The sequence below is a fragment of the Benincasa hispida genome, chromosome 9 (assembly GCF_009727055.1).
Source record: "Benincasa hispida cultivar B227 chromosome 9, ASM972705v1, whole genome shotgun sequence".
Taxonomy (NCBI): domain Eukaryota; kingdom Viridiplantae; phylum Streptophyta; class Magnoliopsida; order Cucurbitales; family Cucurbitaceae; genus Benincasa; species Benincasa hispida.
Window position 1 is genome coordinate 19,267,301 of NC_052357.1, and position 13,771 is coordinate 19,281,071.

Consider the following 13,771-nt stretch of genomic DNA (forward strand, 5'->3'; position numbering starts at 1 on the left):
GCGATGATAAATGATGCATATATACACAAGGTGACCGCATACTATCATATCCTATTTCTAGGGTGCATGCGATGCGTAATAGCAAACAAAAATTATGTCTAAGTTTCTATCTCTTGCTTATGCGGTTCTAATCTGACTCTCTCAAGCCTAGATTCTAATATGACTCTCTCAAGTCTAGATTATTTTTTTAGACTACTCTCTCAAGTATCTCTAAAGGGTGAATGACGCATACATAAGACAAGATGATCACATAAAGCGAAAATCTTAGGTCATAGCTAAGTACTTCTCAACCCATTCGGAAATTTAGCTACTCATGCGAAATATGGAGAGATTGAACATAAGTTGAAATGAGATTTCTATTGTCTATAAATTAAATGCAGAATACAGAATAGCAATATAATGTAGAGATAAGAAGTCCGGTAGCAATGTCTTACTTTCCATGGCCTTTTACACTGTCTTTCACTCCAACTCTCCCAGATGAATATCGTTGCTTTCGCAAATGTTGACCCTCTCTCCTTTTGTAGCGCTTTCCGGCAGTTTTTCGAGCTATCCGGGAATGATCTTTCGGCATCTTCTTCTCTTGGCTTATTTCCGTCTTCTAAGTCTAAGTATGAATATGAACATACTAATGGCTCTCTATCTTGTATTCTATATAACGATCCCCCCGTTAACCTAGTGGCCTTCAGTATTTATAGAGCTCAAGGTGAAGAAGCTTTTCTCTCTAATGATTGCAATGATGGGTGGTCATTAAATCTTTTGCTCTGATGCGCCGATTAATGGTCACCGAAAATTGAGTGTACTTTGCTATAGTGTGGTCTTAACAGATTGTCAACTAAATTCGGATTCGACCATCATTAGCTTTCCGTCCCATCATGATTTATTATGCTGCCACCTTGATGCGCAGTCTTTATGCGGCCGCCTTCTTGAAAAACTTCTCGCGATTGCATACGATCGCATGACTTTGCGATCGCAATCTTTCAATACGCGCTGACGCCTAATTCCTTGGATCGAAATTTTACTTGCACCAATGCATTTTTCCTGCACAGAATAAGTAAATTAACTGCTTTTATGCGATGGGTGCATGCGATCACAATTTTCTCAGTTTAACACTTTTGGACATGACTTTGTATCTTTTTACCGTCGTATTCCCTCATTGTTTTACTTATTTGCGTTGTAATAACGTGCATTTCTACCCGTTATCACTTCTTCAAGGAAATCTTTTCTTAGCCTTAGACTCAACAAATTTCTGCTCAAAATTCTTTTTCTTGATTTAAACAACATGCATTTTCTGTAGGGAGAGGTATAATTTGGGTTGAAATTATTTATTATGCACTCAAGATGCTGAGCTTGGTCACACTCTTCGTTTTGGCTTGTCCCCACGGGTGTCATGCGGACATCCATCTACATTTATGTTCCAAGCTCAACTTAACTCTTACCTTGGCTAAGTTTCTACTCCTGTCAGATAGTGAAGTTGCCTTTATTTTATTATTTTTGCATTGCGTTGATCCTGGTAGCCTACTTTCATTTTGGCTTACCTGCACGGGTGTCATGCGAAGTATCCAACTATAGGCAAGTTCCTTTCTCAACTTAACTCATATCAGGTTAGAATTTTTCCTTTGTGCTAAAAGTGGAGTTTATTAGATTTTTTTATTATATATATATATATATAGAGTTTATTAGATTTTTTAATTTATATATATATATATATATATATATATATATATATATATAATATATATACATTATTGGTATTTTTTTTTTGAGATCAAAGGTAAACACATCTGCTCAGACATCTCCCACTCCCAAATTTAGAGGTGCAAGGTCCTCATTGCATTTAAAAAAAAAAACACACTTGTTCAAAAGTTTTGAAAAAGAGGCTTGAGTAGAGGCTTGTGGAAATACAAGGTAAGAGGGAATCATTGGAGCAGGTTCGAGGGTAAAAAGAAGTATGTGATTACTGAGATGCATTAAATACTTGCATACATAACGTCATAACTGCTAAACAACGCAAAACGATGATTGAAAGGAAAGAATTTCAAGAGGATAAGTGAGCAATACATAAGACAAAGACATATGAGGAAGGAAAAAAACGCATTTCCATTGGAATTTAAGAAGTATAAATGATAGAGCGTAAGATATATTGTCAACTCGTAGGTATGTATGATATTAAATGCTCAAAATGATGCGATACTACTTCTATTTATGCGTCAATTAGGAATATTCATGTAGTATGCTCTGCGTTGTCACAAGTTTCCTTACGATGGAGCCAAGTGTAATTCCACCGCAAGTTTCTTGGTATGATCTGAGGTCGAACACGGGGAAATGGTTTTCAGTTATTGCGGTATGTTCATGGTAGATGCGACCAGGTTTCCAATTCTTTATAAAGGAGTTTGTACAGGTATGTAAATTGCGGTAAAATAAAGGAAAGCAGTAAAGATGCGATAAAACATAAAAATAAAATAAACCTAAGCTAGATGTTACAAGATACAGACTTCATGTACAAGATGCTAGGATTAAGGCTGGCTGTGAAGGTTGTGCAAAGATGTGGGATGTGGCGACAAGTCTTATGAACAAAATAGAAAGAGAAAGATAAGTATTACAAACAACGCAAGTTCTTAATTGGATTGAAGGTAAAAATACTGTTATGCTCTTTTCTTAGCGTACATCTCTCAGTGATCGGCCATGTTCCCCACATGTCTGTGGTGAAACAGATTCTAACGTAATGAACGCAAGGTTGCTTCCATGTCTGGAAGTACTGCTCGCTTTCGTTAATGCACTCTTCTGACCCTTTCTCGATAGATCAGAATGACATCTCCACTTCTGCTCTCACAGGTACCGATGTCGTCTAGCATGCTTTAGCTAAATGTATTTTATAACTTTAATATAGATTAAGTTCTTGGTCATTCGTATTGCTCATCAGGAGATTAAGAAAACATCATGAAGAAAGTGACTAACAGGTGAATGGAAATAGACAGAAAATGGTAGATGGAATCTATCAAAACATTTAATATTTCTACTAAGTGTTTGATACATGATTTGTGAATGAAGAGGTAAAGAAAATATGGAATATAATGAAAGAGAGTTAGAACAGATACAAAAAAGTGCCAATGTCTTGACACAGATTCGATGGAGATCTGCTTGTCGGATCGGATGGTTTCGATGGTAGAAAGAGCTTCCCTCTCAGGCTTGTCCCACCAGTAGTAGGGATCTATGCACAGAGCTTCGATCGGGTATATGGCAGGTCGGATCTGAGATTTACCTTTCGGTCTTATCTCGTTCTCTTCCTGAATTTCTTCTTTTCAGCACCCAGCTCAGCCTTTTCTCTCTAAAATCTTACAGCACTTAGCCGCGTATCAAATAACATACTTTTCTCTGAAATCAATGGGGTATTTATAGGAGTAGATCCTTGACTTCGGCCTTGTGGTCCCCACTTGATGGTTATGGTAATTCCGAAGATGGAGGGATATTATTCCTTCTGTTTTTTAATCAGACCATAAATTTTGCACAACCGTTAGTTGTACACGTGTCGCAATCCTCCGCTCTCGCATTGCTCAGTTGCATTTTCGATCATAGGTTTGCATGCGGTGTTTGTTTTTATTACCGCATGCGGTCGAAGTAGAGCTCTGGACCGACTGTCGCCTTGCACCGTCACTTCGGTAATCGTTTCTTCATGGTTGATCAACTAGCACAATTGTGACATAGATGCGTTGATTAGTTGCTCATGAGCCTTGAGCGCAAGCGGTGACTTGGTCTCCTGCAAAACAGAGTAAAGTTTGGCTTGTCTTCCATCTTTTTGGCGTTAGTGGGTGTAATCGCAAACATTTATAATTATTGTCATATTAGGCTAATTTTCATACAACTAGTGCATAATTACTAACTTTTGGCCGCAATATCTAGATAAGGTGACATAAATAACTTGTATTTCTACAAGTTATCATATACTTATAACAAACACAAATTAAATTACAAGTAGAAGAAATAGAGAGATTCAGAGAAGAACTTTCAAAACACACCCCCAAATTTACAATAGAGGTAGAGGATCATTGTCGGGGGGGGGGGGGGGTGCTATCAGCGCATCATGGGGTGGAGCTTGTGGAGCAAGAGCTACTGCTCTTGGAAGAATAAGGGATGACGTAAATAAGGAGGAACCACGAGGCTATGTAAGTATGCAGTCAAGAAATTAAAGTACTCATGGTTGTGCTCAGCCTGTTGTCGTTGATTCTGGCGGATGGTGAATATGTTGTGCTGCACATTCACCAGAGCTTGGTGCAACGTGGCATTGTAAGAATGCAATTCCATAAGCAATTGTCAGAAGAAGGAGAATTCGTGGCTAATGAGTGCTCAGAACTCATCAATGGTAACAACTATGGATGGGGGAAGTTGATGATATGGCGATGCCCTAGATGTCTCGCCAGCTGTGGTTTAGGGCTGATGAGAGGGACTGACATTCAAATTATGTGGGTCATCAACATGGGTCGAGTACGGAGGAGATGGATAGAGTTGCAGTGATTGGTAGGGTGAAGTTGCTAGAGACTGATGATCCCAATCAGGCAGGAGGAGAAGGTTGGTGAAGGCTTCTGGAAGAGGTGACAAAGGAGCAAGAGGATTTGGAGGGATAATTGAAAAAGGGGAAGGGGAGTCTATGTGCTCATCCATTAGGATGCCCTTGGGGCTTTCGAGAGAAACTACTTTCCCTTTGGAAGATTGGCGTGACCTTTTGGGTTTGGGATGTTGTGGTGCATTAAGGTCAATGATTGGGTGGTTGGGGAGTTTTGGGCAATGAGGCGAATCTTTCAGCAGAATCTGCAGGATTTTGGTGTTAATCAATCTGTGGACCTCAACCATAGGCTCTTCTTTGACTCCATATCCCATCGGTAGGCAGAAGCTTGTGACAGTCCAAGGAAAGAAAAGCTGGCATGAGGCCTACCAACTGATCCGCGTATTTGCCTTGCGATCAAATGTCCAACATCGATTGGAATGCCATGAGCAATGCAATATGCGACCATAACTCGATCCTGTGAAATAGTCTTGTCATGTGTTATTGAGATGAGTCATTTCTTCACCAAATAGACCCATAGGCGCACTTTGAGGAGGAGACAGTTGGAAGCTTCCGTGTGAATCCCGTTCAAAGAAATGGTCCATTGGGTTCCTGGCTGCACTAACACTCTCAACGCTTCTTCCAAATGCTCGTCATCAGGGCTCTCTATCAACCAATTACCGGGTGCGTCAGGGAAATCTTTTAACTTATATAACTAGTTGATATCTTGGGAGTTGAATGGAAAAGCCCAATCGCCAATGACCACCACATCTGTTGATTCATGTAGGTGGCCTTGGTAGAATACTCGCACTATGCTTGGGATTACGATGGGCGAACACTGGCAAAACACTTCCCATCCAAGCTCAACCATAATGCTTATGATGAAATCTGGCAGTCGAGTTGACTTCAGGAAGAACTCCATCTCCATGAGTAGATCATCATTTTCTTTCTTTCCAGATCTTGAATGCCCCCGAGCAGAAGATGACCTACTCCCTTCCACCTTCTCCTTGCCCTTCACTTACACAGCGACAAGTCGAGCCCTCTGCCTCTTTGCACGTGCTTTCTCCTTTTCACGTTCTTGCTCCTCCTTCTCTCACTCTTCATTTTCTTTTCTTTTAAGCTCAATATTGCAATGGACTTTCGCCTGTCTACACGTCTCCTTCTCTTCCTTCTCATTCCTCTCCGCTTTGTCTTCCTCTTTCAACTCTTGCCCTAATTGCTTAGAGGGAATTGTTATGCGCCATTCTTCTTCAAGCTTTTTCTTAGCTTCCTCTCCTGCTAGTGCATTTGCTCGGCGCATTTCTTCATCGTGTAAACGTCTTACCAAATCTGCAGATGCGATGATTTGGCGCACTTGCTCCCTCTTTGCTTCTTTTTCTATCAACACTCACTCCCGTTCTTCTTTGTTTTTTTATAAGCCAAAGTACCTGCGCATTCTTTGGGTCCACAGAAGACCCTTATCTGTCTATTCCCAGCTCATCTGCTTGGGTTGCATCCACCATCTCGACATTGTTAATTTCTACAATTCGCTTCCTTGATCGATGGACGAGTGGAGCAACTGGCACATCATCATCTTCCTGAGGGCCGCACGGTTGAGCCTCAGATGCAGCCAAACAATCATGAGGGAATGTGAGATGATTTGGCATATTTGGCTCAACATTCTTCACTGCCAAAGGTTCTTCCATCCTTGCAGTGGTTGATTCTCCCTTAATAATCAGGCTTTTAGCCCACTGACGGTGCTCTTCTTCTTTGCGCCTGATGCGCTTTTCTTCCTTGTTGCACTATTTCTTCTTAGCCTTCTTTTTCTCTTCTCTCTTTTCTTTGTTGAGCTCGCTCCAATTCCTCCAAGTCTTCCTTCTCTATGGTAAGCTAAGCCTTGTCAACCCTCTGTCTTGATTCTACGTCGTCCATCACAGCCCATATGGATCCTTCATTGGAGTCTGCTGGTGCATGCTCCTTGGGATCCATTATTGCAAGGTCCTCAATATGCAGTACAACAATTACCGTATCCTCATCGGACATAGATTGATTCACCACTCTAGCCTCTGGCAACCTACCATCGCTTTCATGTTACTCAGAATGCTCCCAAAAACTTCCTTATCATCCTTCCTCTTTAACACACTTTTATATGGGAGCGGTGATGCAACCACCATAGAATTGGTGGCTGGGGCACTCTCCTTACTCGACCCCTTCGGCTGTGGGACGACGAGACGACGACGGAGGAAGGTACGATTCACTTTTTGGGTTTAAAAGGAGGGCGGGGCAATGGTTTTGGCTGTGTGGAAACGCGGCAGCTGGCTACAAGGATGGCGACCCTCCAGACGGAGGAAGGGACTCCGATTGGCGAGGTCTATGCAGTATGGGTGTTGGAGGCTTGGTTGGCCATTGATTTCGAAGAGGACACGAAGGATGAACTGAGATTTGGGTGATCGAAAAATTGAGGACTTAACATTCGAGAGATAGTAGATTACTCTAAATGTAGGTATAAGCAAGAGAATTGGAATGAGGTGGGTTAAAATAGATCGACAATCGAGAATATCAAGCGTTGTAATAGTGAATAATCGGTAGGTTTAGGAATCCCAAAATCCTGCGGATCATTAAATGCCTGGTAGACGAAAGGACATTTCGTCTATTGGTGCATATTTGATGCCTAAAAAATGTAACCTATAAACCGTCATTGTGCTGACGCCTAAGGAATTCGCGTGAACTAGGGAGGGGCAGAATTACGGGCGCGTTAAGCGACCATTATCGTAAGAAATAATCACAATCCATTTAAAATAAATTTAATCCAATCTTAGAGTAAGCAGCAAAATAGCATGTTCAAATAAAAGACAAGATCATAGATTAATCTAGGAAAATAGTAAAAGGGTAGGGATGGATGCCTTTGAGATAATAACACATGATACTGCAAAGTGCATCCATGCAGGCGATCAAGCTTGCACGGCTAGAACAATGTTCTCCTTGCTGTGATCCTCTAAGCCTCCAAAGTAAGGCTTCAGATGTTGACCATTGATCTTAAAAACATTGCTTCCATCCTCACTGGTCAGTTCGACAACTCCTTACGGGAATATGTTTTTGATGATGAAGGGCCCGGACCATCGTGATTTTAATTTACCCGGGAACAGATGAAGACGTGCATTAAATAATAAGACTTGTTGCCCGATGGCTAAGTTTTTCTTACAAATTTTGTCGTCATCCCACTTTTTCGTCTATTTCTTATAGAACTTAGCATTCTTGTAAGTAGCGATGCGCCATTTAGCCAGCTCATTTAATTGAAGTTTCCTGGCTTCCCCTACACTCGTTAAGTCTAGATTCAGCTTCTTGAGTGCCCATTGTGCTTTATGCTCCAGCTCTAACGGTAAATGACAAGTCTTCCTAAAGACTAACACATATAGAGACATTCCAATGGGAGTTTTGTAAGAAGTACGATATGCCTATAGAGCCTCATCCAATCATTGTGCCTAGTCTTTCCTGGAGGTGCTGACAACTTTCTCCAAGATGGACTTTATCTCCCTGTTGGAAACCTCTGCTTGACCGCTTATTTGTGGATGGTAAGCTGTTGCAACCCTATGACTAACATTGAATTTCAATAAAATATTAGTAACGATGCGATTAATAAAATGCATATCTTCATCGCTTATTATCACACAGAGGGTATTGAATCGCGTAAAGATATTTTTCTTTAAAATTTCGCCACTGTGTTCGCATCGTTCTTGGTGCACGAGATTGCTTCCACCCATTTGGAGACATAGTCAACTGCAACTTGAATGTATTAATGCCCCTCTGATTTTGGGGAAGGACCTATAAATTCTATGCTCCACACATCGAAAAATTCCACTTCCAGGATGGAAGTCAGCGGCATTTCGTTCTTTCTGGACATATTAACAGTTCTCTGGCATCGATCACAATTTATTACATGGGCTTGGGCATCCTTGAATAAAGTTAACCAAAAGTAGCCACATTGAATGACTTTGGCTGCAGTCCTTTGCCCTCTAAAATATCTTTCGTATGGGGACTTATGACATTGTTCCAAGATGAATACTTCCACCAAAATTTCCAAGAATTCAGAGAATATTGCCATCATGCACCTCTGAAAGATGCCAGGCTTGTTGCAGAGCCCAAATGGCATAGTTGGAAGGCAAAAGTGCCAAACGGGCATGTGAAGATGGTTTTCTCCTGATCCTCTAGCGCAATAGCTATTTGGTTGTAGCCGGAGTAGCCATATAGAAAAAAAGAAAACTCATTCCCTACGAGTATATCGAGTATTTGGTCAATAAAGGGCAGAGGAAAGTGATCTTTCTTTGTGGCTGGATTTAGCTTGCGGTAATCCATAAAAATGTGCCACTCTATCATGGTTCATGTGGGAATCAACTCATTTTTGCTATTGGCCACGATGGTCATTCCCCCTTTTAAGGTATGCATTGAATCGGGCTGACCCAACTACTATAAAAAATGTGGTAAATGACTCCCGCATCAAGCCACTTGATAATCTCTTTCTTGACTACCTCGCGCATAGCAGGGTTCAATCTGCGTTACTGTAACGTGATTTGTATGTATGATATTTAATGCTCATGATGATGCGATACTACTACTATTTATGCATTAATTAGAGATGCTCAAGTAGTATGCCCTACGTTGTCACAAGTTTCCTTACGATGAAACCAAATGTAATTCCACCGCAAGTTTCTCGGTATGATCTGAGGTCGAACACGAGAAAGTGGTGCCGGTTATTGCGGTATGTTCATGGTATATGCGACCGGGTTTTTCAATTCTTTATAAAAGTGTGTACAGTATGTAAATTACAGTAAAATAAAGGAAAGCAGTAAGATGCGATAAAACATGAAAATACAATAAACCTAAACTAGATGTTACAAGATACAAGGTTTATATGCAAGATACTAGGATTAAGGCTGGCTATGAAGGTTGTGCAAAGACGTGGAATGCGATGACAAGTATTGTGAACAGATTAGAAAGAGAAAGATAAGTATTACAAACAACACAAGTTCTTAATCGAATTGAAGGTACAAATACTGTTCTGCTCTTCTCTTGGCGTACACCTTTCAGTGATCGGCCGCGTCTCCCATATGTCCGTGGTGAAATAAAGTCTAATGTGATGAACGCAAGGTTGCTTCCATGTCTGGAAGTACTACTCGCTTTAGTTAACGCACTCTTCTGACCTTCTCTCGGTAGATCAGAATGACATCTTCACTTCTGCTCTCACAGGTGAAGATGCCGTCTAGCATGCTTTAGCTAAACATATTTGATAACTTTAATACATATTAAGTTTTTGGTGATTCATATTGCTCATCAAGAGACTAAGAAAACATCATGGAGAAAGTGACTAATGGGTGAATGGAAATAGACAGAGAATGGTAAATGAAATCTATCGAAACATTTAATATTTCTACTAAGTGTTTGATACATGATGTGTGAATGTAGAGATAAAGAAAACATGGAATATAGTGAAAGAGAGATAGAACAGATACAATTAGGTGCCAATGTCTTGGCACAGATTCAATGGAGATCTACTTGCCGGATAGGATGGTTTTGATGGCAAGAAGAGCTTCCCTCTCAGGCTTGCTCCACCGGTAGCAGGGGTCTTTGCACAGAGCTTCGATTGGGTATACAGCTGGTCGGATCTGAGATTTACCTCTCGACCTTATCTCTTTCTCTTCCCAGATTTCTTCTTTTTAGCACTCAGCTCAGCCTTTTTCTCTCTAAAATCTTACAGCACTTAGCCCAGTATCAAATAGCATAATTTTCTCTGAATTTTCTGGGGTATTTATAGGAGCAGATCCTTTGACTCCGGCTATGTGGTCCCCACTTGATGGTTATGGTAATTTCGTAGATGGAGGGATATTATTCCTTCTATTATGCAATCAGACCATCAATTCTGCACAACCGTTAGTTGTACACGTGTCTCAATCCTCCGCTTTCGCGTTGCTCGGTTGCATCTTTCGATCATAGGTTCGCATGCGATGTTTGTTTTTATTACCGCATGCGGTCGTAGCATAGCTATGGATCTACCATCGCATTGCACCGTTACTTCGATAATTGTCTCTTCAAGGTTGATTGATGGGTGCAATGTGATAGAGATGCGTTGATTAGTTTCTCATGAGCCTTGAGCGCAAGCGGTGACTTGGTCTCCTACAAAACAGAGTAAAGTTTGGCTTGTCCTCCATCTTTTTGGCGTTAGTGGGTGTAATTGCAAACATTTATAATTATTGTCATACTAAGTTAATTTTCATACAATTGGCGAATAATTACTAACTTTTGGCCGCAATATCTAGATAAGATGGCATAAATAACTTGTATTTCTCAAGTTATCAGCTACCTCTCTACCGAGCTCTCTTTTCCTTCTTCCAGTCGAATTTTGTGCATACAATAAGAGGGTTGATTCCTCTTATGTCGGCTAGGGTCCAACCAATTTCCTTGGTGTATTTTCTTAGTATGTTTAGCAAGGCTTTCTCATCTTCTTTGCTCAATACGTCAGAGATGATGTCAGGAAGGGTGTCGTTATCCCCTCCGTAAGCATACTTGAGGTGAGCTGGTAGGGCTTTGAGCTCTAATGTAGGTGGCTCTTGTAGAGATGGGTTAGTCTTTTCTATGGTTAGTTCAGATAGATTTAATGATTCAAAACCAAGGTCTGCTTTCACCAACATGTAAATTTCTTACATGATTGCATCATTTTCAACTTCTTCTTCATCTAGTTTTTTCTACATTGTGTCGTAATGTTCTATTCTGAGGTCATCAATGTACTAAAAAGTTTCAATGTCATCCAGGTATTTTAGCACATTAAACACGTTGAACTTGACTTTCTTATCATCCACTTGAATTGTTAATTCTCCTTTTTGAACGTCAATTAGTGTACGTCCTATAGCTAAGAATGGGCACCCCAAAATGATGGGGATATCCATGTCTGCATCATAATCTAGGATAATAAAGTCAGATGGAAAGATAAATTTGATTACTTGCACAAGAACATCTTTAATTTTTCCTTCAGGATGCGTTATTGACCTATTGATGAGCTGCAAGGTCATAGTGGTGGGTTTAGCTTCACCAATCCCTAACTTCTTGAATATGGAAAGCAACATCAAATTGATGTAGGCTCTAAGGTCGCATAATGCATGACCAACCTCTTTTCCTCCAATAGAACATGGCAATGTGAATCTACCTGGATCTTTCAATTTCTCAAGAATGTTATTCTTAAACAGTAACTGCATGCATCAATGCCACTGTCTCATATTCCCCTAATTAACTTTTTTTGGCAAGGATGTCTTTAAGGAATTTCACATAACTTGTCATTTGCTCCAGTGCTTCCACAAGGGGTATATTAATGTGGAGTTGCTTTAAAACATCCAAAAATATTTTGAATTGTCTGCTTTTATCTTTTTTTCTCAACCTACTAGGGAATGGCAGAGGATCCTGCTTCACTTCCTAAGTAGATTCTTGCCCTTCAGAGTTATTGGTTGCTTACAAAGTGTGTGTTGGTCTAATGATCTAGGAAGTAGATTTAGTATGCGTTGACTCATTCTCTGGATATGGTTTTTGTTGTGATTGGTGTCCTAATTCTCCCGAGTCTCGTTTTTTGTAATTATACACATTTTTATGAATAAATAAGTGTTATTTCATTCTAGCATTTACTCATATCCAATAAACAAAGCTCCATGGTTATTGTATGTAAACTTAAGCATGTATATGAGATATACAAGTAGATCATGCCTTAAGTGATAACCTAAATAGGTCTGTAGTACAATGATTAAAGTGGGATACCTGATCTTGGTGACACTACGGATACGGCCCGCTTTGTAGAGGTCTACAAGTGTTATAAACTACTACAGATGATAGATCTTGACCATTCATATGGAGACATGCAAGCGGGAGTATCCTATACAAAGAGTTTGTAGAAGACCAGACCACAAGATGATTCGTCTCTGTATATAATGCCGTTGATATTGGAGACTTATAATGTCGTTGATATTGGAGACTTACATCTCACCTAAACTACCATAGGTGACATGACCTCAATCTTGAGTGTTTTGAGAACTCCTGCCTTTAAGGGCGGTCCTTTGATTAGTATAGGAGAGAGTGGCTAGATTGCCAACTCAATATGCCTACCGTTTTGGGGGCTTATTTGATTTGGGAGCTGGGAACTCAATTACATAAGATGGAATTCACTCCTTCCCCGAAGCAGGGGTAAGTAGATAGATTGCTCCCTTAAGGGCTGATTCCGAGGCTTAAACATAGTGGCCATAACTTCTCTTTAGAAAAGAGGACTCAGTCATAGTAGGACTATGACTTATGTTCATTAGAGGGATCGATGGTACTTAAGGAGTTAGATGTAACTATAGAGGCATAACGATTATTGGTCGAGCTATACTTACGAGCGATCTGCGAAGGGTTGTCGTGCTGCTGATTGGTTAAGATGGGCACATAATATATCTGTAGTAAGAAGAGTTTAGCTGTCGGTCTTTAGTGGAGTGCTTGGCAGTTAACGGATGGTGGATCCCGTGACCAAAGATTTTAGTCAGTTATTCACGTATCGTTGGAGCTTTGAGCTACGGGTCCATAAGGTCCCCTTGGTAGCTCAATGGATTCAAGTTGAGGATCAGTTCTTGGTGTTGATTTGAAAGTTTCAAATTGACAAGAGGTAATTCGATTATATATGATATGATCGATGTGGTGTATGAGATACATCAAGTGAAGGGTTAATGTAAATGAGATTTACATTAAGTGCCATGAAATAGAAAAAAAAAAGCTATGGTTTATATGTTTCATGAGATGAAATATTAAAACTATAGGTTATAAATATAGTATGATATGTTGGTTATCATTTATATTTATAATAATATTAATTATTGGATAATTATCTCTTTTTCTCTAATAACCAATTAAGTGGGAGGTTATTGGTAGTTTGATGGTAACTGTGAGATAAAAGGAAAAATGTTTTCCTAATTTTAGTAATGTTAATTTGAGATTTCTAATCTCGGAAAGTTCTCACGAAAAAGACTATCAAGTAAATCAGATTTACTAAACGACAGCTTGGAGAGACTTGAAGATTGTGGAGAGTTTCTATACGATAACTGACCGATGAGTGAAACGATCGCATAGCTTTAGCTAGACGATCACATAACTTTTGTTAAATAATTAGGCATCATCCTATACGATAGGCTTTGACATCTTCCACTTGCTCAATCGTTTACACGATTGCTCTTCCTCTAGTCTCTGCCTCTA